General features: G+C 57.6%; 1 protein-coding gene and 1 long non-coding RNA gene across 2 annotated transcripts in view; one reads left to right on the top strand and one right to left on the bottom strand.

Moving 5' to 3' along the window:
- The window catches only part of NECTIN1 (nectin cell adhesion molecule 1), a 60611-nt gene that overhangs the window by 2794 nt on the left and 32043 nt on the right, over positions 1-25774 (top strand). The window lies entirely within an intron of this gene.
- Positions 12209-14520, bottom strand: LOC144243025 (uncharacterized). Its single transcript, XR_013338520.1, has 3 exons — positions 14367-14520; positions 13690-13853; positions 12209-12472 (listed from the first exon to the last, which is right to left on the bottom strand). It is a non-coding gene; the product is annotated as an uncharacterized LOC144243025 (long non-coding RNA).

Consider the following 25774-nt stretch of genomic DNA (forward strand, 5'->3'; position numbering starts at 1 on the left):
TGACTAAAAAAACACCAAACACTCCCAATCTGGCTATTGACGTGTAAACACAGACGTACATTTTCAACAACACAGCCTTTACCAGGCTGGGCGGTGAAGCCCCACAAGCTCGGGAGATAACAGTCTGTGGTTCCCGCAGGTCAGCTCAGAGGAGAGGGCCGGCCGGGCATGGGGGCTACACCCCCAGAGAGGGCCAGGAGGAGCCCTAGGGAGGAGGCAGAGAACCTGTCTTAGAAGCAGGTGCACAGAGCCGGTGTCCCACCCTCCACCACACCCTCCCTAATTGGCTTCCCCAAACCTTTTGTCTGGAAAGAGAACACACACCCCAGGTGTCATGCACACCCTCGGAAGACCTGTCAGGCCGCAGCACATCGCTTCTCCGCAGTCTGCACAGAGCTTGCAGAAGGTGGTTTCCTTCGAAACTCCGAGTGTCGGAGCCACTGGGCTGTTTTCCTCTCTCCCCATTTCTCACAGACGGTGATGTGCTCAGGCTTGCTGGGCAGGACGTCATGGCAAAGCCAAATCTGCTGGGCCCGGGGATTACCGCGCGTGCGAACAGCAATCTCACTCAGTGCCCGTTTTGGAGGCTGCGCTCTGGAGAGTGTCTCAGAATCAGATTCAAGGCCTAACAGTCCAGGCTGGAGGGGAGGAGAAGGTCCTGTGGGGCCTGGGCCCAGCAGCCCATTAGGCATCTCTGAGTCTGAATATCTGCGGCTCAGGGGGACAGGTGGCCCCTTGTTGCCCGGCGCTGGCCAAGACGGTGATATTACTTCCCTTCTCCGCCACTCAGCTACGCACAGTGAATCCACCTACTCGTTAGCCACTTCCTCAGCCGGGACCCCGTTGAATGCTGCCTGGATGGTCATACCAGCCAGCAGAGCCCTGGTGCTGGTGGCTGGGCAAGTGGGCAAGTGGGCCAGGCTTGGGGGGGTGGGGTGAGGGCACAGGCAGAGTCTGCCCCAGTCGCTGTGTCTATGATGCTGCCATTGTTTAGCAGCTGACTAATGTTCATTGTGCGGCACAAACAGAAGACACCCAAGGGAGGTGTGAATATACCTTCGATTCTCCTGATTGTATCTTTCCTGGTTAACCTGGTAACTTGGATGGCTCCTGCCTGGGGGAGAGACAGAGAGGGTACCTGTGTATTTGACTGTCGTCGTTGCCGTTGTTTTAACTCTGACTGTTAGCCAGCGTGCCGGGCTAGACTGGACACTAGCCAGCTGTGGCACTTAGGCGCCAACATTTCCGACAGTCTGCATGTTGTTTCGCCATCCGTATCCATTGGCTACGCGCACACACGTGTGCAAGGCTTTGTGTGTTTGTGTTGGTTATCTGCGATTCCCTGTGCACATGCAGAGCCCCAGGCACTAGGGCAAGGAGGCGTCCTGCGTCCTCCGGATGTCTGTGGGTCAGCACGGGGCTGGGGCTGTAACTATGTATCAGATGTATATTCACTAGAACTGATCCCTTGTGGCTTTCCAACTAGGATTTTGTGAGTGGCTCTGAGCCTTGATAAGACCTGTGTTGATGTCAGAGGGTCAGGGACATGATTTGGGGAAGAGACCTGGATTTGCCCTCAGCCAGCTCCTCTCATGATGGGCCGTTGGGGCCTTCGGGAGTGGGAAGCCTTTACACTGGTTTCTTTTTCTGTTCTTGCCCTTGGCTTTAGACTGGGCCTCCGCATGCTCACCTGGAGAGACTTTCCTCTCTCGTCTCCTTGACACACGGTGTCTGGAAGCTGGTGTTGACTGGAGCCCGGCTTGCCCCCGCGGCTTCTCAAGATCCCTGGAAGGCTGGGAGGGGCCCTGGGAGATAGATTTTCAGCTGCTGATTGGCATCTTTGCTTTCTGTATGAACACTTGGGGGAAAGGAGATCATCTGAGGAGAAAGGTGGCCTACACTGGGCACTTTAAAGGGGCACGAATGTGGGTTTTGGTCCTCCATGAAAATAGCCCTGCGGGACCCTAGGCATACCCGGGTTGGCAATGTACATGTATCCGGAAACACCCAGGGCCCCAGCAGCAGAATGGGGGAGCCCCCTTAGAGGGAATGAGGGGCAAGAGGTTGGGGAGAACGCTTGTCCTGGGAACCCAGGACCCTGTGCCCAAGACCGGCTGGCAGGTGTTTCTCGCCCACGATGCCTGCCCCTCTCCATAGAGACCAGGTCTGCGGAGCCAGCAGCAGATGTGCAGGCTGGGCAGGAGGTAACTTAAGATCTGAGCAGGGATCACTTTGGAGAGGGAATGCCCTGAGTTGGAGATAACACCCCTTAGTCCAGTTAACCCTTGAAACTCTGGACTGTGCTGATTTGGGAGATGGGGAGGGGGAAGAGATGGGAAGAAACACACCACGCCTAACATCTGAACGCTGACCCATTCCCGAAGGACAGATGGACATAGTGCAACAGGAGAGACCTCACAAGGACACAGAGAAAGTCTTCCTGGCAGCAGACTACGGACTCTTTAGGGCAGTGGATAATCCCCGGGTTTATCCTTGGGTGGGGGAGGGGAGCAATGGTATGTATTCTCCAGGGCTCATGGGATCTGTGCCTTTCACAGTCTTCTAGGGCAGGAAAACAGGGGTCTCAAGCCCTGGTTATGAGACAGCGGCAGGCAGACGGCTTGGTTCCTCTGCCTACAGCCTAGAAAGGACCCCATCTTAGCCACCCAGCAGAGTGAGACAGCAGAGTGCAGCCAGATGGACCAGGTTTGAATCCCAGTTTTACCACTTGCTGGTTGAGTGGACTCGGTTAAGTTAACTTTGTGAGCCTCAGTTTTTCCCACCTGTAAAATGGGTTTCTGTTACTACAGATTCCAGAGGAGGTTGTAAAGAGTGGATGGACAGTAACGTATGACAAGTGCTTAGCTTGTCGCCCGCCATGGGACAAACACGCAGTAAAGTAGCAGCTACTCCTATTCTCCGTGCCTTTCCTCGGAGCGGTCCCAGCCGCTCTCATCCGCCAGCTGGCCAGTGGCAACGTTGTACTCCCTTGAGAAAGAGCCACTCAGCTGCCTGCCCAGTAGTGAGCCCCTGCCTCCACCTGGGAATGAGGGCAGAAGCTGCAGCAGCCTGGGGGGGGGGGGGGGGGGGACTCCGGGCACCTGCACGAGCCTGACCCTGGTGGTTGTATACTCACAAGCAGCAGGGACCGTGTGGCCTTCATTCTGCAGCATGTCGCCAGGGGCCCTCCTCGGCGCCGGCCCCACTCCCTGGCTACAGCCCAGTAGGGCTCCGTTGCCCATCTGGAGCATTGGCTGCAGTAGAAGCCGGGGCTCGCAGGGAAGGCCCGAGGCTCAGCCCCTGCCTTCCTTCAAAATTCCACATTTGGGAGAAGGGTGGGCAACAGGCCCCTCTCTCCAGCAGCCCGCCCCTCTGGCAAGATGGTACACCCCATCCCTCCTGGCGCTGCCCCCTTCTCACTGGCAGAAAGCCCTCTCCCACTTTCTCCTGTTGCAGACAGAATCCTTTCGCCGCTAATGATAAAAATGCCCACGGTGCTCTTTACAGCTCATGGTTTCAGCTGATCCTCCCAGCAACGCCGTGTGAATGATATTCCTGGTCCTTCCATTTTACAGCTGAGGAAAGTGAGTCAGGCTTAGTAATGTGCTGACCATCTCAAGCCCGGGGAGGCCAAATCAGGTGCCAGATCTTCTGACTTCAAAGCCAGTAGATGAGGGAGACGACACGGGCTGAGATGGACAGACGCAGAAGGGGTTAAGCCGGGCCACCATAGAACGGGTCCAGCGAGATGGTCATTCACTTCGCCAGCCACCACCATTCTCCTCCTACAACAAGCCAGAGCTCCCTGGGGAATGGAGGGATACGTTGAGAACATAGGTCGGAGGGTGGTCCAGCCAGAGGGAGCTGACCACGGAGCCCAGGTCAGCACCACAGCCCAGGTCGGCAGGCCCAGCAACAGAACAGCTAGAGGGGTCAGGGAGAACAGTGCCCCTCTGGAAGCTAGAGCATTCACCCCCTGGAGATCCGGCCTGAGACATGGGCAGGGCCCTGAGGTCTGAGCACAGAGCCCCAGGGCACAGGCAGGCCCAGGGGCAGAGAGTGGTGCTCCGAGAGCACGTGGACCCGATGGAGCCACACAGAGGGGATGGGGTGACATTTGGCAGCAGAGCCCACTCCCTCTCTTGGGCCACCCCCCACCCCTGTGCAGACCCCCATGTCATTCCCAGTTTATGAGGAGTCTCATTACAAAGCCACAGACAATAAAACCCGCCCGGCCACTCTGGCCCGGATCTCATTAGAGGACATTAGTTCCGCTGGCTGGGAGCTCCACTGGGACACAGCTGCAGGCGTGGCCCAGGAAGCAAAGCAGGCCAGTGGCCATGGGCATGAGAACGTCCCATTGGGAGACGGAGTTCGATTTGTGGGCTTAAATGGAGCCCTTCGCCTCCCCACTCCCCATCCTGGGAAGTGCTCCCAAAGCATCCTATGCTCCTCCAAGCGGTAAACAAGGGTTCCCTCCCACCCACTTGAACCCTCAGTTCTGTCCCCTGCCTGAAGGGGAGAAGCTCCCTCCAGGGCTGTTCATAGGAGTCCACTTTGGCTGCAGCTGGTTGAGAAGCTTAGCAAAACACCGTCCTGCGGAGAGGGGCCTCTGGGGACAGGGGATGGCTCCCCACCCTCACCTGAGGTCTGAGAGTCACATCCCAGCAGTAAAGATGGAGGGAGTTTGGCTTCCTCACAGCCACTCTGGCTTGAATCTTGGCCCATCCTTCTGCCCCGCGGGGGTAGAGACCTGGGGAGCCCATGGTGGAAACATGTTCCTCCCCTAAAGGTGCACTTCCCCCAGGGCGGGGGCTTACTGGTCTCACAGCCCTCCCTGAGGTGGAGTAACTTGCCCCCAGTTGCTGTGTTGGGGGCCTGGGGGCCATTATGGGGTCCTTCCCACCAGAGCCAGGATTATTTCTTGCTTAGCAGATTCTAGTGCCCGTTGACGGCCAGCCCCCTCTCTGCCTGTACCTTTCCCTCCCTGCTTTAGCTCCATCTCTCTTTTCCTGTAATCCTGCACATACCTGCTGGTGGCCAAAATACCACCAGGGCCCAGTGGTCATCACCATGAAGAAAACAAGACCAGAGCAAAGGAAAGCTTGCCCCTTCCTGGTACCTCAATCTTATGGAGGAAAGTAAGGGACAGGCCCAGATAACTCGTTCTTAGCGCGCACAAGCTCACTGGGTAAGGCTCCCCTGGAGGGTCACACAGGCCAGCCCACGCTTTGGCGTGTGAGCTGCCTTGCCCGCCAAATGAGTCAGCGGAGACGGGAGGGCCGATCTGTTCGGGCAGACGCGAGTCAGCCTTGCTCGGGAGAAAAGGGGACTAGAGATCTCTCCTAGCTCTTGGCGCTCCCCCCGTAGGACCCTCGTCTCGCCCTGGTCCGGAGTGCAGGCCCCCAGTGGGATTGGCGAGGCTGTCTCCATGCTCTCCGTTCATGGGGCCTGAGCAGCGCCCCTGGCAAGCCCTCCCTCCGTCCTGGTATCTTGTAGGCAAACACTCCAGCTGCTGTAGGAAGTTGGAGAAGGTGCCTCAGAGCCAAGCCAGCCTGGTAGCAACGCCCTGGTTCATGGGACTGTTGCCGCAGCCCCTGCCTCCTGGCTGTCTGGCTCCTGTCTGCTCACACTGCTTCTTGGATGGATACACTTAACGCACATGTGAGAGAGACTGTCACAGGCCCAGAAGAATCTGATGGCTGCCCCCTCCCTAGCTCCTCTCTCATGCCCTTCCCCGCATGCCAGGCCCACCCAGCCACACACCCCTGTATTCATGCCCCACATTTTCCCGCCTCAGTGCCTTTGCACATGCCTACCCAGCCACACACCCTTCTATTCATGCCCCACGTTTTCCTGCCTCGGTGCCTTTGCACATGCTAGCACCCACCCAACCCCCACCTAAAGTTCTCCCTTACTTCCCATATCTAAATACTGAGATCAAGAGCCCCTTCTGTCATGAAGCCTTGTGACCCACTCCTTCTCCCAGCTGGGGATAACCTCTCCCATCTCAGAGCCCCCTGGCCCCTCCTCCATGCCCCCATGTGGCACTAACCACTGTGCATCTCGCTGTATAGTTATTGGAGCCTGGGACTTATCCTCTCCCCGAGACAAGAGCTCCGAAAGGACAAGTCCATTGCTGATGGATGTCGGTGTCCCCGGGCCTAGTACAGGCTTGGCCACGTCGTAGGCTGGCAGTACGTGCCCGGCGGATACGTGGTTGGTTGGGCAGTGGATGGCGATGGTGGTAATAACAGACTTTTATGGAGAGGTCTTGGGTGCCAGACACTTAGAAACACCTCCCGTGTAATAACTTACTTCATTTTCATTACAGCTCATGTAGAAGAAGGTCCTTCTAGTCTCCCTTTTTTCACACGTGGAAAGATGAGGCCCAGGCAGGGGTTAGGTAACCTGCCCGTGGTCACACAGCTAGTGGGCGACAAAGCCAGGATTCAGATCCAGGAGTCAGGCCCAGCATCCATGATCGTACCACTGAGCCAAGCTGCCTCTCTTCTGGATGGATGGGTGACGGAGAAAGACAGCCAGCCGCTCCCAGGGTAGCACAAGACCCTGCGTCCAGAATGCCTACCACCCTTTCATATTGCTCAGCTCTCCCTGCTCCCTTCGGTGCAGAACTAACCTGGTGCGGCCCCTGGAGGGTGTGGGGTTATCAGTGCCTGCCCTCCGAGTCTCGGTGGTCATTGCTGTGTCCTTGGGCTACCTTCCGGGTGCAGGAAGTACAGCCATTACGCTGTGTGACCACGGTTTCCTCTTGGGAGTGTGCATGCGGCTATGCTGGGAAGAAATGGCTCAGCGTCATCACTGCTTCATCCCCTGAACTTTCGGGCATCACCGATGCCACTGGGGGGCTCCTCCCAAGCTTCACTAGCGAGACGAGGGCTGGGTGTAATAGCTTCTCCCAGCAAGGCTGCCGGAACCCTCCCCAGCAGGTGTTCCCAGGCAGGCCCCTGGTCCTGGGTGGGTCCAGAGCTCAGCAGGCTGATCCTATGCCAGTACCTATCCAAAGCTTCTGGAAGGTTCTGACGTCACTTGCCCTCACCCAGAGATCCCAAAAGATGGCAAGGGAGGGGCCCCTACCTGGGGAGGTGGGGAGGATTTAAGGTGTTCACCTGTGCTGGCTGCTTTGATCCCCTGGGATGAAAGGGCCGGTGTTTCCTCTGCCCCAGGCCGCTTCAGAGATCAGGGAGCTGAGGACAGAGGCATGGCAGCCTCAGAGCCGGCCGGGGCGTAGAGAGCTGTCCCAGGGAAGAGGGGCATGGAAGCAGAAAAATCAAAATGCTCTCTGACATTGTGGCTGAGGACTAAGTGACCTGCAGATCGCTCACATGCAGATTGTCCTCTGGAGGGTGACCCAGGGCCGATGCTCCACTCAGCACACCCTGACCCGGCACCTCACCACGAGGACTCAGGCTGCACAAACTTGCTTAATTAGGAAGGTAACTGGGCTGCAAAACAGTCATCTGATAGGTTTCGACGCCAAAGAGAAATTCCTCGCAGACCCTCTGCTGTTCTAGATTAGCCATGCTCCGTTAGCTTGAATTACGGCGCGGCCTCTGTGGCCCAGACGCAGGCCAGCACTGTGTGCTTGATTCCTGAGCCCAGAATCTGCCCCGCGCCCGGGAAGTGCTTGGAAGCAGTAGTAGGATGGGGGGCTCAAGACCCACCCGGGCCCCCTCCAAACCTAAGGAGCGGGCGCCTGTCAGCTCAAGGCAGCGTCGCCCTGGGCCTGCGGATACCCAGCCTTGCTCTTGAGCCACACCACCTCCACGCCCCTTCCCTACCCTGCGGGTCAGGCATCCTTCAAGAATTTGGTGTCAATGGCAGAAGCTTTCTGCAGTGGCTCCTGGGTAAAAATTGGAGCAGAGACAGGGGCAGGCTCCTCCTGAGTGTAAATAAGATCAGAGCACAGCGGCCACACTGCACAGGATTATTTTATTATGATTGCCCACCTCCCCCGCCCCCCGAGCTGTCCTCCATCTCATTGGCCTAGATAGCTACATCTCTCAGAATGATGGATGGGCCGCCTCTCCGTTCCCAGGCAGGGTGACCAGCCCTGCTGCCGAGCCGCCCCCCTACCCAGCCCCTTCCCAGATTTATTCCCTGTGTTTATGGTGCCTGGAGAGTAATCAGTGTCCTGGGCCGGCTGAGCACTCTGATTATCTCCGTTCGCTTGATGGATGGGCCTTTAGGGAACTTAGGCACCAGCCCCCTGCTCCCTGTGCCTGCCCCAGCCCACCCAGCCCCCTTCTCAACCTGAGTTCCCTTCCCCCAGAGTCAGATGATGGGCCTCCCTGCCCCTCCCAAGGGCGCAGCAATGGTGGAGGGAGGCCCAACATCCCTAGCACCCACCTCTTGGCACTGTGGCAGCAATGAGTGGGAAGGCCCTCTGTGGCTCCCTTTATCCCCAGAGAGCCTGGAGCAGGGGCAGACAGGGCCACCAGGCCACTCATCTGGGGACGGCACCCTCCCCCCCCCCACACACACTCAGAAACATCCTGCCCAGGAAATGGCTTGACTCTCCTCTCCCACCTTCTCCCTGCATCACTCGTACCCCCTCGGCACTTGTGTACACAGCTCGAGCTGTAATGATAATTTGTGCTGCTTTATGTGTTTCTTTACAAGTGTTTTTATGTCCTCTGTGTGTGCGTGAGAGAGGTTTATGGGGTGTGTGTGTGTGTGCGCGCGCACTCCTGATTAGACTCTGATTGCCATCCTTTCCCCCACGAAGGCAGGGGGCTCTCAGCCAGCTGGGCGAGGGGAATGGGCAGAGCCCGGATACTGGGGGGCAGGGGCAGGAAGTGGGGGGAAGAGGCAGGCAATCAAAGATGATGACTGTCCGAGGCGGGGTCTACACTACCCCCTAGCCGCCAGTTAGAGAATGCAGAAGGTCAGTCTTGGATAATTGTTTTGTCTATAGGATCACAAACAACTGGTTGGACTATTCCACCCCTTCACCCCCACCCCCGGCCCAGCAAATTGAACCCACTGGCTGCTTCACCACGTGGTCTCTGTCTCTTATTACTTACATGGGTCCTTATGGGGATCTGCGTCTAGTCTCCTCTAAATTTGAGTTCCCTTCAGTGGAAAGTGGGGATGTGAGGATGAGAGGGTTAGAAAAGGTAAATAACGCATGTGATGTGATGAGCATAGAGCCTTCACACCACTTGGTTATTACCAGCTGCTGCTGGTCCCAGAGCCTCCATCAAGGCAAGGGGGCAGTTCCCTGGGACTGGGCAGCCCAGCCCAGCACACGGCAGGGGTCCCTCGGCTGGGTTACTGTCACTTCTCAGCTTAGGCAGGGTGCATCGCCCGCCCAGGCTCTCTCGGGCTGCTGGAAGACCACCCCCACCTCCAGATGGGCACCTGGGAAGATGCCTGGTAGCTTTTTGGAGCCATCCTGAGCTCTCTGCCTAAAGAGTAGTTGGAAGCAAGAGTTATGTGCCCTCAACCAAGGAGCCCCATGTGCAGCCTTCTGGCCACCCAGTGTGCTGGATGGCAGCACTCATGGGAACCCCAACCGCCCCGGGTGTGCGTTGCCACAGGCTCCTTCCTGCACTCACAGTGTGGGCACCAGTGCGTCCTGTGGTGGGGGCACAGTGTGGGCACCAGTGCGTCGGGGGGGGGCGGGGGTGAGCAGTAAATATAACATCCCCTCCTGGGGTTTCCCTGCTAACAGGAGATGTGCCTGCCCTCCGACCTCACACACAGCAGATGTTTTAATCCACACCGGACAGTGGCTGGGAGGTAGAGAGAACGAGCAAGGCCCAAGCAAACCCGTCACTCTTCCTCCGCCTTCCCTGCTTGGCTGTGAAGGGGCTAGGAACAGGACTGCACTCTCCTGCACCCTTAGAGGTGGGTTAAACATCTGAGCCTGTGGGTCCCCCTCCCATCCTCAGATTCAAAAAGAGCCTCCCAGCTGGGCTATCATCTGAGGGTAACTCCCTTCCCTGCAGGGGAGGGTAACTCCCTTCCCTGTGGAGGATAGACAGAGTAAGTCAGGAGAAACCGAGCATTAGAAGGAGAGTCAAATGATATATTTCTTAAAACCCCTCAACTGCATCCCGACCAGTTGGTTGAACATCCAGCTTCAGCATGAATACCCCCAACGATGGGGAACTCACCACCCTCCCGTGGAAGCCCCTACAGCTCTCACTGCCCTGGATCCTCCCTTGCACTGGGCTGAAAGCTGCGTGTCTGAAGCCCCCACCCATTAATCCTGCTGCTGCCCCCTGGGAATCTCGTGGAGCACATCTGATCTCGCATGTGACGTACTTCAGGCATTGAGTCTCCAGCTCTCAGCTTTCTCTCCCCTGAGTGCTTCCGACCAGACCCAATACACCTGGCCATCTGAGGTGCGCTCCGGGGAACCAGGTTGTCTTGATCCCCGGTGGCGGGTGTGATGCCCCAAATATGGGCTGACCTGCCCGAGGTTTCTGGCCGAGGATTTCCCCGGCCGCCACCACCCTCCGAGGATCAGGGAGGAGGCAGCGTGGGTCCGCGCTTTCACGCTTCCCCACCTCCACCTCACCCCTTCCGAACCCTGTTTTCCTTTGGATTAACAATAAATTGCAGTGAAAGATCCGCTTATCTCCAGTGGGAATTAAGGAATTAAGTTGGTGATGGGGAGAGAAGGGCCTGAGAAAGGGAGCATATTGCACAGATTCAGGGCATGGGGAGGGCGGCGGGGAGGGGGGCCCACTGCCCGCTGTCACTTCACCCTGGAGACGACAGGAGCAGCCCCTAATTCTCCCAGTAGCCTGTGCCTTGATGGGGGGGTGCGGGGGGGCAGTTGGATGGGTGTGGTCACCCGTGGGAGGCAGGGCACCGCAGGGACACCCACGTGGTGTGATCTGGCAGTGCCTAATGTTGCCCATTAGTGCCTCGCGACATGGGGCAGCAGCTCTGCGGCGGGTCGCTGCACTCAGAGGGCGAGCTGAGGCATGTGGCAGGGTAAGGCAGCCCACCCCGCTGTCTGACTGTGATGCAGAGGCTGTGATGGGGGCCCCCACCCTGCAGGCAGTTCATCCATTCCATCCAGGCACTACAGAGACCCCCAGGCAGGCCCTTGTGACCCGCCCTCTGTGTTTCTCAGTGGAGACTGAATTAACCCTGGACTCCTGTGGCCAGTTGTTAGATGAGGCTCTCGCCCCTGGAGGATCTGGGCTTCCCTCTATCTTGAAGGTAACCCAGAAGCCTCCCTCCGGAACCCCAGCGGCCCCACTCAGCCCCAGCCCCAGGAGGCTCAGCTTGGAACCCCTTCTCCCACGACCTACCTGTCATCAGATCCCCTCCCTAGCAGCTCATTTGGGAGTTCCCCTTCCCTCCTCTTCCCTACTCCTCCTGCCTCCCCCTGCCAAACCCTGAGGCTGAGCAGGGAGAGAGATAAGGGGCTGAGCTGCCCTCCAGAGGGTGAGGAGGGTTGGAGGTGGAAGCCAAGAGGGGATGGGTACCAAGGACACAGGTGCCTTCGAGTCATCCAGACTAAGCATGGGACCTGCCCCAAATAATAGTTTCGATCACTTGTCATCAGTCTCTCCCATCACCCTCCCAGGGTGGGAGCAGGGGTTGATGTTCAATAGCAGCACCACCCCCAGGGAAGGGGGCAGGGCACTGGAAGATAAAGCCGCAAGGCCAGGCTGGAGATCTAGGGAGGCCTGGGATTCAACACCAGTCAAGGGGTGAAGCCAGAAATGGAGCCCTCCAGTCCCAGAGTCTAGCCGGTTAATAATTAGTGGCTCTGGTTAATCATTAGTGTTTTTTCCCCAATTTTAGCTCCCCCGCCCCTACCTTCTAGGCTCTGCCCAGACCTCTGAAAACGAAGCCCCCATCTCCGCCCCTGCCCTGGGTCGCCACCTCCCCTCCCCCCAGCTGGTTTCTGGTCTCTGGAGCCAGTGTGGTATTTAATCTTCAAGAGAGATTAGTGGCCTGTTTTAGCCAGCCTCCCCTCTTCTCTTTGGATGCCCCTAGATATTTCCTGCTGGAAGGGCAGGCCCCCCGACCACCCCAGAAGGCGTCTCCTTAGCAGGGCCGCTGGCCTCTGTTGACTCACTTGGCCGACCTTGCCGACCTTGGGGTGACCCTGTGGGTAATGCTTCCCTAATCCTTTAGGTGAGGTCAGTTAGTCAACAGATGTTTATCGACATGTGCCAGGTCCCCTGTGTCAAGAAAAAGTACCTTAAGCAGCTCAAACAGAGGCTAACGGCTTTATTGAAAGGCCAATGTGTTTCAGGGGGCACTTGAAGACCTGGTAACTGCCCAAGTGGAAACAGGATCGGAGGTTCCGGGTGAGGAGGAGAGGGGGCCACGCATCCTTGAGTTTGGGCTTTGGGGCGACATTTTCATCTCCATCTGCTAGTAACCTTGCCGTATCGTTGTGTGGTTTTTCAGGCCTCTTCCTCAGGATCCCTGGTGCTATGCTGGCCAGTGGGCACCCAAACAGCTCCTTCGAGACCTGTTTTTATAAGCTGTGTGATCAGGGGAAGGGCAGGTGGGAAAGAGGGGCCTCTCCCGCCTGTTTTAACCCTTTGTGGGAGCTGGTAGGGATGCCCTGCGTTCCAAACAGGTGTCATCCCTGCTCGCTGGGCACCGAGATGCACAGAGCGGTCCAGGGACTTTCCCAAGTGATTAAAGAATGCACAGGGCTGTGAAGGGGACACTGGGGCCCTAACCTGGGTCCATGACCTTGAGGCTGAGACCTGGAGTCTGAGTAGGAGTGACTGAAGCGGCCCCGCCCCCATCCACAACCACCACCCTCTGAGACATCGTGGGGGCCTCTCCCCGTTCCTGGGCAGCCTGCACACACACCCCAGTCACAGCAAGAAGTGGAAGCATGTCATAGCCCTGCTCTGTCCGGAGCTCTCGCAAGCTCCCTGGTGCTGCTGGCTTGAGTACAGACCCCATGGTCCATGTCCCAGTTTCTGAGCCCCAGCCAGCACTATTGACCCCAGGTAACTCTTTCTTACGTGGGGCTGTCTTGTGCACTATAAGATGCTCGACCTCTACCTAGTCGAGGCTGGCAGTGTCCTTCTTCACTCCCCACCATGTGACAGTAAAAAATGCCTTTAGACATTGCTGAATGCCCCCGGGAGGCGGAGTCACCCCCAGTTGAGAACCATTAGCCTCAAGTCTCAGAACCTCCTGCGTGATCTAGTACTTTCTCTCCTCCCCTAGCCCCCGACACTGAGCTCTTTGAAGAAGATGGCTCAGCCTTAAGATCTCTGCAGGTCTTAGCTCGATACCTTGTACACAGTAGGTGCTCCATAAATGTACAGCAGACAGATGGGGGCGGGCTGGCTTCCCTCCTTCTCAGCCCCTAGTAAGCGATGAGGTTTCCTTCCTCTGCGCACCTCTCCGTGTTGTTGGCACTTTGCGTAACCCCCGTAGCCAAGATGTGCAAACTCCCGATGCTTCCCTCTCTCCTGACACCTCCCATACCCACCTCATGTTGTTTGCAGCAAACAAAAGCATCTTTTCTCATGCCGTTCCCATTTGCTGAGTATCTCCTGGGCCCCGAGCCCTGGGGGAGCAGGGGGGGCTCTGTGGCTGTGTGTGTGAGGTCGGGCGCGGCTGTGCTGTTCCACAGGCAGACGCGTGCTGGCCCGTGTGTCCGTGTGTGGTGTCCAGTCCCCACCCGCGCCGAGCTCGTGCCCTCTGCTTGCCGTCTCTCACCTTGCATCCCACCAGGCCTTTGCTCTTGCTGTCCCTCTGCTTGGCGGGCCCCACTTCGTGGCCTGGCCAGGGTCCTCTCATCCTTCAGGATCCTTCCTTTCCTAATCCCCTGCCTCAAATTCATCATTTCCAACCCAGTATTGTCATGGCATTTTCGAGCAGTCCTGCCATAGCACACGGACCACATTATTAGTTAATGTTTCCTGCGTCCTTGAGCCTTGGGACCATGTCGTGTGCGCACCTGTGTGTGTGTGTGTGTGTGTGTGTGTGGGTGTTTACAATTCCTGCTTTCTTAATACGTGTTTATTAAATATTGAAATAAATTACTTATTTTGTTTTCCAAAGCATTTTCTTTGTACTATTCTAAGCGTGTCTCTGATTAATGGCTTTGCTTAACCTTTCTGCACGTGCCCTTGTGAGTTTCTGTGCGTGCACATATCCACGTACAAACCCGTGTATATGTGTACAGCGTTATTTCGTTGCACATGGATGTTTGGGTGTACATGTGTGCGTGCATGCATCTCTGTTCCAGCGTTTCTGTAGATTTAAATGTGTGCGCCGCCCCCCCCCCCACCATACCGTCCCTCTCCAAAGTGGCATTCCCTCAACCTTTGTGAAGGGGTGAGGTTAGAGGGGACTGTGTGGGGACTCTCCTGTGGGCAGCTTTCTCCACCCACCTCCCAGAACGTCCTTCTGATCCCAGTCACTGGTCTGCCGGAAGGGACCAGGGGCTTCCTGTCCGTCCTCAGGTAGCCCAGGGTCGCCGGGCTGGGTTCGGGGACAGAGCCCTCTGTGGCCTAGTCACATTACACCCCCTTCACCATCCGTCTCTGCCCTGTTTAATTGGAATTTGGCTAGTGGAGACCATCTGTTCTATTCCGCCTGTTTCCATGACAACCAAGTGGCTTGAGACTGAGGTTTGTAGTGAGAGAAGTGGCCTAGGGGATGCTGGGAAAAATCAGTGAGGTCCTCCCCCTCACACCTGCTCCGCCTCGCCTTCTCTCTGCCCTGCTTTCGCGCCCAAGCCCGGAGTAAGAATGAAGCTATTGCCCACCGGGGAGTCGGGAGCCCCGGCCTCACCCTCCTGTGCCAGCCCTGCTCCCCCAGGCTGCTTGGGGCTTCCTCCGGCGTCCATTCATAAGCACTTGCCCCCACACAGACCGGGGGGCTGGTCCTGCCCTCTGCCTGCCCTCCTGGAAGGGAAACCTGGAGACATGAAAGGCTGCAGCTCTTCCTATACTTCCAAGCCTCAGCCCCACCTGCCTCCAAACCTCTTCTTCACCNCCCTCCCCCCCCCATTGCTGGTGTCCAGGGAGCATCAGTCCCCAGACCTTCCAGGTAATAGGACTTTGAGGATGAGGTCCTTTGCCTCCCACCCTTGGGAGTGAGTGCTCTCAGCCCTGCTGCAGTTGCTCAGGACCACACACAAAGGACTCTGTCCAAGCACCTTGCTCCCCAGGGGTCTCCCTCAGACCCTGCTGCGCAGAGTGGGCACATAAAAGAGCTCAGAGCCCAGCAGAGACACTGGTGGCTCTGTGGCTGGACGGTCCCCGGGCCCCTAGGAGCTCAGACAGGCCCCGACACACTGGGACGTGAGTGAGGCTCTGTCTCTCCTATTTCTGGACAGTTCTGTTCTCGTGGTGTTATTTTCTGCCCTAATTTCTCCGTCTGTGGTAAAGCCTCTTCCCTGCCTGCTCTATTACCAGGGGACCTGCGTGTCTTCAAAATTAAGTGGTGGGGCTTGTCAGGTGACCTGTCTGTTGCCCAGGTCCCAGGCGAAAGGTGCCGGCCACACCTCTTACGCATAGGGAGCCGGGGAGCCTGCCCCAGATGGGGAGGTGGTCCCGGGGTCTCGTCTCCAGTGCTCTGTACCCCGGAGAAGGTCATTGCTCAGAGCAGCTGTGCCAAGCAGGGAGCCCTACATTTGGGGGTGCTGCAGCCTTGCAGAGGGTCTCCCAGTGGCCAGCCCAGGCAGAGGTGGGACCTAGCTCCCCACCATCCATTCTTCTCTGGGAGCCTCCCCCTGTTTCCATCAAGATATAATTCACATATCATAAAATTCACCATTTTAAAGTTCACAATGCGGTGGTTTTAGTATATTCACAGAGTTGGGTGATTGTCACCACGTCCTGACGGGACATTTTCATCACCCCAAAAAGCCACGCTGTACCCATCCGCAGCCACTCCCCATTTTCGCCACCCCTCCCCCCAACCCCTGGCAACCAGTAATCTACTTCAGCGCCTACGGATTTGCCTGTTCTGGACATTTCCTATAAGTGGAGTCACGCTCTGTGGCCTTTTTGCGGCCAATGCCTTTCACTGTACATTCCACATGCCTCTTTCTGTGTCACCACCCTGCTTGAAGAGCGTCAGTGGCCCCCGGTTGCTACAGGGTGACATGCAGACCCTTGTGGCCTACAGAGCTCTTTATAAAATGGCACCCGTCTCCCGCCCACTCACCCGTGCTCCAGTAGCCAGTGCTCAGCAACGTTACACCGCGCTGTTCTTGTTCCCTCTTCTCTCTCTGAGGGGCTCCTGCTTACCCTGCAAGATGCAGCTAAACGCCTCCCTCTCCTCCGATCCCTCCGTTACCCTTAGAATCACTTTTCCTCTTGGATGCCCATCGCTTTGGGTTCATACTTCAAAAAACAAACGAAACATAGCATTTAACTCAAGAATTATTTGTTTTCACGTCTGGGTTCCCTGCTAGACGGAGCTTCTAGGGAAAAAGCAAATGCCTTATTCTTTCTCATCCCTCTATGCATTCTCCCGCCTCTTACCACCAGCCACCACGGCTGTCACCTCTACCCAAGCTGGCACGGTGCTTGACTCAGCATACACACGGCAACACTTCAGAGATAAAGGAAAGGGGACTGGAAAGCCAGGGCCAGTAGGGTGCATCTGGGAGAGGTGACCCCGGAGAAGCACCTGGAAGGAGGGGTGGTTTCAGCATCCTGACAGAGCCGAGACTGGCTGGGTATTGCTGCGTCTCAGAGCTGCCTTCACGCAGATCCTCAAGGTGACAGAAGGTGGGGAGGCGTCGTGCCTTCAGCTGCGCAGCCTTTGTGGAGGACCTCGGTGGTCACTAGCATGAGAGATGGGGTGGAAGGTTTGGCCAAAGAGTGGCGGCTGAGTGGGGGGGAGGGGCAGCAAAAGAAAGCAGAGGGTCACCCTTAGCTAGAAAGCGAGGGCGGTGGGTACGGGAGAGGAGGGTGCCCAGACGCAACAGCTTATGCAGAGGCCCAGAGGCAAGGCAGAGCCCACAGTGTCCTGGAGGAGAGAGCCCGGCATGGGGGAGGGGAAGGCGGAGGCTGGTGGGGAGAACAGGGGCCCCGTTGCCCAGGGAGCTTTACGACGAGGTGAGAGTGGTGGCCTTTACACCTGTGTCTGATGAAAGCCTCCCCATCCTTCAAGGGCCACTGAAGGATGGATGGACTTTCCCTGACCACCCCGGATGGCAAGGGTGGCAGTGATCCCACTGTCCTCTACACATGGAAACTACTGGAAGGCAAACGATGGAGCTGAAGGCAGGGGTGGGTGGGGGCTGCCTGCCACAGCCTAGCTTGGTGCCTTGGACGTCCTCCTGTACCACCTCTCTGTCCCTCAGTTTCTGCTCCTGTGCATGTTGACCCCCTGAGCATAAAATTGGGTAACACTACCCACTCCAAGGATTCAATGAGCCGGGACATAGATGCTCTGAAGGGGCTGTGTGGGCCTTAACTGCCACGCGCGCTATCGGCACAGTCGACCAAATGAAGGACCCGAGGCCCCTTCCCTCCTCGTCTTTTTATGTCATTTCCAAAAGATTGGAAACCCTGGTGCGGGCAGGTCCGTTTGAAACGGCTCGAGAGCCATCGGTGCTGTATTGGGGGGTGGCAGGTGGATCACAGACATAGCCTTCACTCTCCAAGGGCAAGGGCGCGCAGAGAAAAGCTACAGTGCTGCTCGCTGGGGGGCCAGGCTACAGGGTAGCACCAAGCCGAGGCCAGCAGCCTTCTCCACGGGGAGTCACCAGAGCCGCAGGCCCTCCCCACGTTGGGATCCAGTTCCCAAGGAGGGTGCCAAGCAGACCTTCTGGCCCTCCAAAAACAAAGCTGCCTAATTGCCTTTTAATCTGGGGATGTCGGTCTGCTGGTGTTGCTGCTGAATTGTAAGGGGAGATCATATCTTTCCCTTTGAGTGAAAAGTTATTTGATCTCTGTGTGTCAGGAGAAAGCCTGTGCCCAGGGAAGAGGTGGGGATGGAAGGGAAAGGTGCAAGGGGAGGGTGCCGGCTTTATTTCTCCCAACAACTATCATAAATAAAGGAGAACAAGCATCCCTCGTGTTCTGGCTCAAGGCCATTGTTTTGTGGAGGGCTTCTTCCTCACCCCTGCCCCTCCCACCTCCCTTTCAGGCCTGGGACGGGAGGCCAGCTTGTCTGCAGGTAGGACTGAGCCGCCAGCTGTCTCACCTGGAAAGGTGGGAGAGGGGGGCTCCGAGACCTGGGCACACGCCCCGCCACACCCCCTGGGGCCTGGGCTGTCCTTCCCCAGCTCTACAGGGGCTGCCGAGCTGTCCCAGGCGACTACAGTAGCTCCCAAGAGCGGTGGGCAGGTCCCACACACCTCGCCGGACCCGTTCCTCCTATGCTTACTCGCCCGTCCCCTCCCATCCTGCCCAGAGGAGCCTGGGCCCTGGACCTCCGGCCCCTGGCTCCCTCCCCTCCAGCTGCACCGGCCAGACTTCCCAGGCTCACTCCCACCTCAGGCCTCTGCACCTGGAATGTTCTCCAAAGCAGACACATGGTTGGCATTTGGCTCTTGGCTCAAATGTCCCCTCTCTCAATGAGGCCTTCGTGGCCACCCTCCACCTTAAGTAGGCCTCTGTACACACACACGTGCGTGTGCACGTTGTCTTTGAAAACCGGAGCTGACCCTGACCAGCCAGGCTGCCCTGTCCCCTGCCAGGGCCCCCCTTCCTGCCTTACAGCATCCACGGAGTGCTCACAACCTCCTCCCCTTGCAGCCTCCAGAGCTCAGCGTGGTGGTCCCTGCTTTACATTTGAGGAAAGTTCTGGGAGAATCCCACCCTGAGTAGCAGGTCTTGGCGGGAGCTGGCCACACGTGCCACAGAAGCTCCCACCAGGCCGCGAGTGGAAGAATGTCCGAGCCCTCCGCCAGCCTCCGGTCTGATACTGGGCCGGGGAGGCACCCCATCTTGTCCTGGGAGGAGCTCTCCGTTCACAGCCAGGGCCAGGCCGGGTCTTGGCCTGGCTCTTGCTGACTGCCGGCCGCCTGTGTCCCAGCTCAGCTGGGTCCCCTCCCGCCCCTCTCCCCGCCCTCCCTGCACACAGACGCAGCTGCATCTTCAGCCCTGTTTCTGCATCCGTCCACCCGGATGGGCATGTGGCCGGGCGTTCCCAGCACCTCCAGGGCCTGCCCTCATCCTAAGGGGGACAGTCAGACCTGCAATGAGCCCTCAGTGCTTAGCAAACCAAACTATAGATGGGGAGGTAGAAGCTGGAAGGGCCCGAGGGACCTATTTTTACACTGAGGACAGCCCTCGGTCCCTGGGAGCCCTTCTCTCGTAGCTCTGGGCTCTCTATCCAGAAACAAGTGGGGTGGCCCCTGCGAAGATCCAGAGGGAGGAGGGAGATAGCCGTGCCCTCCAGTACGCATGCAGGGACAGGATGGCAACCAGAAAACGCCAGCTGTGTGGCCTTGGGTGAGCCACTAGAGGCGCTCCTTCCACTGGGTGCCAAGGCAGGGTCTTCGAGCCAGGAGCTGGTGGCACTCACAGGGGCAGGCTTCCTGAAGGAGCAGAGCCAGGGGGAGGAGGGCCGGCGGGGAGGGAAGCAGTGACTGGCCTTGGAGAAGAGGCATGGACGCCGTGGAGTGGCCAGTCTGGAAGAGCCAAGCGCCCGTTTCTTCAACCTGGCGTTGTGACGTCTTGCGCTGTACGCAATCGATCTTATTGGGACCTCTCTGGGAGCATCAAATGGGGGAGTTACCTTAAGAGTAATCTCGGGTGATGGGGATTGAATGCCGGGATCGGACAGAGAGCAGGTTTGCTACTGTGAGCCAAGCGTGCTTTCAGGGACAGGGCCTCAGAGTTAGGCGTCCCGCCTCAGCCACCTGCCGGCCAGGTCACCCTGCCACTGTCGGCCTCAGAACTCTTATCTGTACAGCTAGAGAGTCGGATCACTTGCTCCTGTCCAGTGTCTTCTGACCCATCCTTGCTGCCCAGTGGATGCAAGCAGGGCGCCTAGCTGTACTCCACTGCGAGGTCAAGTCCAAGGCCCTCTGCGGCCAGGAAGGGCACTAAAGAATGGGGTGCTGTGACTTCCCAGGGGCTGGCTGGTCTCAGATCCAGCGATGTCTAACTGCCTTTGCTGCAAGACTTTTCTCTGTCCCTTCGGCATCTGGCGGGGAAGCCCTTCCTAACTACTTCTGCGCCTCCTGCAGATGCTGCCCAGAATGGAGCCGGGCAGGAGAAGCTTATGATCAGACGCAGACCCTGCCCCTCCGTCCCGGCCGAGAGCACTTCGCGACACTGAATCGCTCCCCAGCACCTTGGCCTCCCAGTCATGCCGCATATCAGTCGACTCTTAGAGATTGAGGAGCTGAGCGCAGGCCCCGGCAGGGCCATCAGTGTTCTCACAGAGCGCTGGCCTAGTAGGGGACAGACAGTCAACAAGGTCTTACAGGTGTAGCAGTGGCCAAAGGCGATGGCCTGCTGGGAACGCACCATAAGGGGGTTTGACCCGGCCTAGGGGGCGCTTAACGGACGAGGGTGCTGGAGCAAGAGGAAAAAGAAAAAGTAAGGGCAGGTGGGGGGTCCTGGTGGGCCATGGTGCTTTGAGGGGCCTGGAAAGCACGGTGGACGGAATCTCCATGACCTAGTGTGTGCCGAGCACTTCTTCATGCCAGGCTCTGCCCTTGACGCTCTGCTTACAGGAATGTATTGAATCTTCCCAACAACCAAGAGGAAGTTACTACTACCATTCCATTTTGTATACGCGAGGAGACAAGAACAGAAAGTCTAGTCACACAGCAAGACAGTGGCAGAGCTGGGCTTTGAAGCCAGGAGCCCGGAGTTGGGGCCTCTCTGCTATACAACCAGAGAGAACGCGAGTCCCCAGCAGATGCCACTGACCGGTAGGACCAGGAGTGTGCAAAAGGCAGGGCCAAGCCCACCCCAGCCAAAATCAAAGGGAAGACCCGCTCTCTCCCAGCACCAGAGCTGGGTCGCCAATACATAGCTAGTCTCTTTGCCCGGCCCTGGACTGACCTGGTGGTTTCTGGCAGTGGCCGCCCCTCTCCCAGATTCTGTATCAAAAAGCATGGGGAAGTGCACTTGCTTTTCAGCAAAAGGGATCAAGATTAAACAGCAGGAAGAATTTCCGAGCTGTCATGACCATACGCTATTAAAACAGGCAGCCGGGGGAGGTGGAGGCCCTTGTGGAGAAGGTCAATGCCTTGGCTGCGCAGAGCTGCAGAAGGGGTGAGTGGAGGCAAAGGAAGCTAGAGGAACGAGCCCTCCCACTGGCATTTGGCGGGGCACCGAAGATGACATAATGTCAGGCGGATCCAAGACCCTGCCCCACAGAGAAGAGAGGACCCGCCATCCCCAAGCTGGTGCCACCCTCTTCCTGGGACCCTGTCTGCCCCAGCCCTGCCATCGGACTTCATTAAATTGCATTTTCCCAAAAGCAGGGCAGGCCGGTGACAGAATGAGTCAACGCCAGCTTGCTACAACTGTCGCCCCAGGAGCCGGCGGGCATAGAGGGAGATAATTGGGAGTGGCTTGACAGCTTAATGTCCGGGGCTGGCTTCCTGGAGCACTGGCGGGGAGGGGTGGGGCGGGGCGGGTGGCCAGCGAGGACGAGGCAGGTTGATTCCGGCTGTTCCCATCTTCAGATGACCCCGCCGCCACCACCTTTCCCCTCCATTTCCCGAGCAGTAGGAAAATAAAGCGCGGGGAAGGAAATTAGATCCGGAGAATAAATTAGGCTTTCTTTATTAATTTGTCAGAACTAATTAACATCTCCCCCAGATTCGTCTCCTCTCCAGATGTCCCCCTGAGCAGGAGGAAGGGAGGAATCTGTGAGAGGCCAGACTTTGGGCCTCAAGGTCCACAAAGTCATCTAGTCCGCTTCCGCGGGTCCCATCAGGGATGGCACCGAGGAGGGCTGGAGCCCCAGAAACCCCAGCGCCTAGTCTCGTTGCTTCACCCCTCTGAGCTTCTAGTACTTTCTCGGTGAGGGGGAGTCAGGGCCTGCCTCCCCCCGCCCCCGCCCCCCACCGGGTGTCAGGAGAGCGGGAGGCTGCCCAGTGCGGTCAGCCTTCGATGCCGTTTCAGGAGATGGTGCTCGAGCACTGGCAAAGGTCTCCAAGTTCCTTGATATTCAAAAGCCATTCTGGTTTGACCCTAACGATAATCTCAGAAGGTGTTCAGAGCGGTCACCAGTATTCCTGTGTCACAGGTGACAAAAAGGAAGCAGAGTGGTCAGGCACCTTATTGAGACCATACAGAGAATCGCTGCAGAGCTGGGATCAGAACTCAGCTGGGCCAGGGCTCCGTTGGCAGCCCTGTGCCCCCACCCCTGTCCCTGGGCCCTGCAGGGACCTGACACCTGACTCACTGCCGGAGGCTCACTTACTAACAGACGCCTCATTTCCTGGGTGTGAGTTCAAGGTCTCCAGCCCCAAAGCCCGGGCTCTTTGGCTGCCCCTCGGCTTGGGCAAGACGCGGCATTCATTCCGTGGAGCTGCTGGCTTCCCTCTGCACCCGCCCCTGCCCCGGAACAGGGCCCAGCCCTGCCATTTCAGCGAGCAGCCAGTTCTGAGAAACCCCCCTCCACACCAGGCCCATGAGAAGCCCTTGAGAATCAGCCACACCTTGTTTGCAACGCCTCAGAGAGTTGCAAAATCCAGTCTGTTCTCTGTCTTGTTGTGCAGGGATAGCGTCCCAAAGGTTCTACTTCTGCCAAATGGCAGCCCCCCCCCATGCCCCTGGGCCCCTGGGAGCACACGGAGGTGAACACTCCCACCCAGTAGCATCCCCCCTGAGGCCCCTGAGCCCATTTGCCTTCTGCACCTGGAGCCTGCCAGGGGCTGGGTGCAGAGCAGAGCCTCCCAGGCCAGCCACGCCAGGGGGAACCTGAAGGAAGCATGAACTGACTAGCTTCTGTATTTAAATGAGGAAACTGAGGCCCAGACAGAGCAAGTCACACGCTCCGTTGGCTCATAGCAGCACCAGGATTAGAACCCAGGGCTCCTGACTCCCAGCCCAGGCCCCTTTCATGAATGAGGTGTTAGTGCTTGGGATATGACATCAAAACAAAATGAATTTGTCACATCAGGGACCCTCAGAGCCAAAAACAGGCTGAGGATCTGGTGGCTGCCGGACGTTGCAATGTCCCTGCGGGATAGGACATTCGGCAGTGTGGCCCGACCGCAGGGCATGGTGACTTGCCCCCACCCCCTCCAAGCCTGCCAGCAAAGCTCTTGGGGGAGGCTCCCCCACAGGGGACATAGTCACATCCCATGTCCTCGCATCATGGACCGGTAGTAGCTGGGTACCTCTTGTCTGGCCACTCAGCCCTCTCTGCAGAGCTGGTCTTATTCGGTGTCTTCAACAAGCGTGTGAGAGCAGGGGTGCTGGGGAAGAGCAGGAGTGAGCAGGGGTGTTGGGGGTTGCAGTCCCCCGGGGACCAGGTCCACAGCCACTCTGGGTTTGGTCTCGAGGTCTCCTCGTTCCAAAGGCCTTGCAGGGGAGGGGCGAGCCGGGGGGCAGACCTGAGTTTTCATCCTGACCCCACTACTGACTGACCGCGACAGGCCTGCGTGCCCCTGAGCCTCCCCTTCCTCGGCTGTCTCCTAGCACCTGCTCTGGAAGGTGGCGCTAAGTAGCTCCTGCGCCCAGTGAGTCTGCCCAGCGAGTGTCTCTCAAAAGGCCCTACCCCAGGCTCCTGCCACGCTCCCTCGCACACTCGTGGGTGACGAGTAAGCAGGGCCAGCTGGCGGAATGGGGCCCTCCCGGCCATCCTGTGACTACTCTAGCCAGGCCCAGAGGGCGCGCAGCTGGGATGGGGGCCTCTGCCCTCCAGGACTCGGCTGGGTGTGGCTGGCCTGGGGTGGTGGGGAGGACACAGGGAGAGGGAGGAGCTGGCCAAGTTGGCACCTGCTGCCCGGACGTGTGAAGGAGCCCCAGAATTCCCACAAGGACACCCGGAACTCTCTCGGACTCCCAGAACTGGGGAAGGAGGTTGGGGGACGTCCCTCCACCCTCATCAAGCATCTGGAACCTCTAGTCCTTCTTTCTTCTGCATCCTCAGGGCCCAGGATGTGAATACGGGTCTGTGCCGGCACCCGCCCAGCAGGCCAACCAGCAGACACCAGGGCACTGCTGTTCACCCTCTGCAGGGAACATACTGGGGTGCCCTGGAGAGCATTCCTGGGTCCCCACGTGCCACAGGACCCCAGGACCAGGCCAGGCACCATAGGCCAGAGTGAGGATGCTGATTTGGGCGGGGGAAGCAATAGTGCCGTCTGAGACTTGGTGTGGAGCCCCGACGCTGCTCATTCTTCTGCGANGCTTATTGGTTCTGTCCATGACCTCAAAGCATCTGCATACTGGCTGCCACGTCCTGATCAATTACTCTGTGTTCACACCCACCATGTATATACGTTAGTGCTTATAATCGGTTTTTAAATATTAAGTCCATTTTACAGATGAGGAAATAGGCTCACTGAGGCTCCTTACCAGTGCATGGAAGAGCCCAGCCCAGGTCTGTCTGCCGCATAAGTCCCCTCCCCACCCTTCATGTTCCTTCCTCAAGAGGAGGGCCTGCCTGATCTGTAGCTCTGGTACCTGACTCAACAGGCCCAACCACACCACAGGACACAGCGCGCTGCCATTGCTACAAAAGGAATTGAAGACAGACATCACGAAGAACTTCTCCATCAGTAAAGGGTGTAGAACATTTTAGCAGTTTCCCAGGGAGGAAAGGGTAGGATCTCCTACTATGAAGGCCTTAAAAGAAGGGAGAAAGATTTATTTAGTCATCTGGGTGAAGTTGTTTCTGGCAAAACCTTGCCAGGGGCAGAGAGTAGTATATGACAGCCCCTCTCTCTAACCTCTGCTTGGGCTGGGAGGAGACCCGGGGAGTGGGGAGGTCTTCCACCTCTGATGCCCACCTTCTCAGGGAAGCTCACCCTGTTCTCTTAAGCAGATCCGCAGAGGACCTACGAATGTGAGCCAGGCGGGCTCTGACGTAGGCACTGCATGCTAGCAAGCTGGAATCTGGTCATAGGCTGTAACCGAGCAGACAGAAAAACAGAGGGCGTTCTCATTCCGAAAGGAAGTACAGTGCACAGAAGCCAGAGGACTGCAACTCAAGCCCGGACTGACCACTTTTTAGCTATCAGCTTGGCAGATCTCGCCACCGCCGGCCCTCAGTTTTCTCCTCTGTAAAATGGGAATATCCATACTTGCTCCAAAGGATGGAAGTGAAAATAAGAGGAGACCCTAAGGAGGAAACACTTCCCAGTGCCTGGTACATAAGAGGTGTTCAGTCTACATCGGTGGAAATAATTTAACGTGCTGCTGAATTCTGAGAAGCAGGAAGCACAAATGTTGCCTGCCAGTATTTCTTTTTAGAGATGAGGGAACCTATGAAGGAGGGAAACTGAGCCTTGTAAAAACCCGGGGACACACTCCGTTGGTCTCACAGCTTTGAAGGTAAACGGTGACTGTAGCCATTATGAGAGGCCAGGGCTAGACAGAGCAGAGATGGAGAAACACTGCAAGACAGGTTGTGTAGAATAAAATGCAGATTTTTAATTGCTTGAGTTCACATCTCATANACTGGATGCTGCTTCCCACTTTGCCCCTATCTGCAGCCAGCAGCCCTGCCTTCCGACCTGTCTGAGCCTGCGACCAGGGAGGCCTTGGGCCAAAGACTCGCTGAGCCAACACGGTTTCATTCCACCCCGCCCTGGGAGCCCACCCTTTCCCTACCTCCTGCCAGCCCTGGTCCCCATGTCCCCTGAGGTGGGACAGACCACAGAGCCCCCTCCCTGCCCCTCTCTGTCCTCCCC

The sequence above is a fragment of the Crocuta crocuta genome, unplaced genomic scaffold (genome assembly GCF_008692635.1).
Source record: "Crocuta crocuta isolate KB4526 unplaced genomic scaffold, BGI_CrCroc_1.0 scaffold271, whole genome shotgun sequence".
NCBI lineage: Eukaryota > Metazoa > Chordata > Mammalia > Carnivora > Hyaenidae > Crocuta > Crocuta crocuta.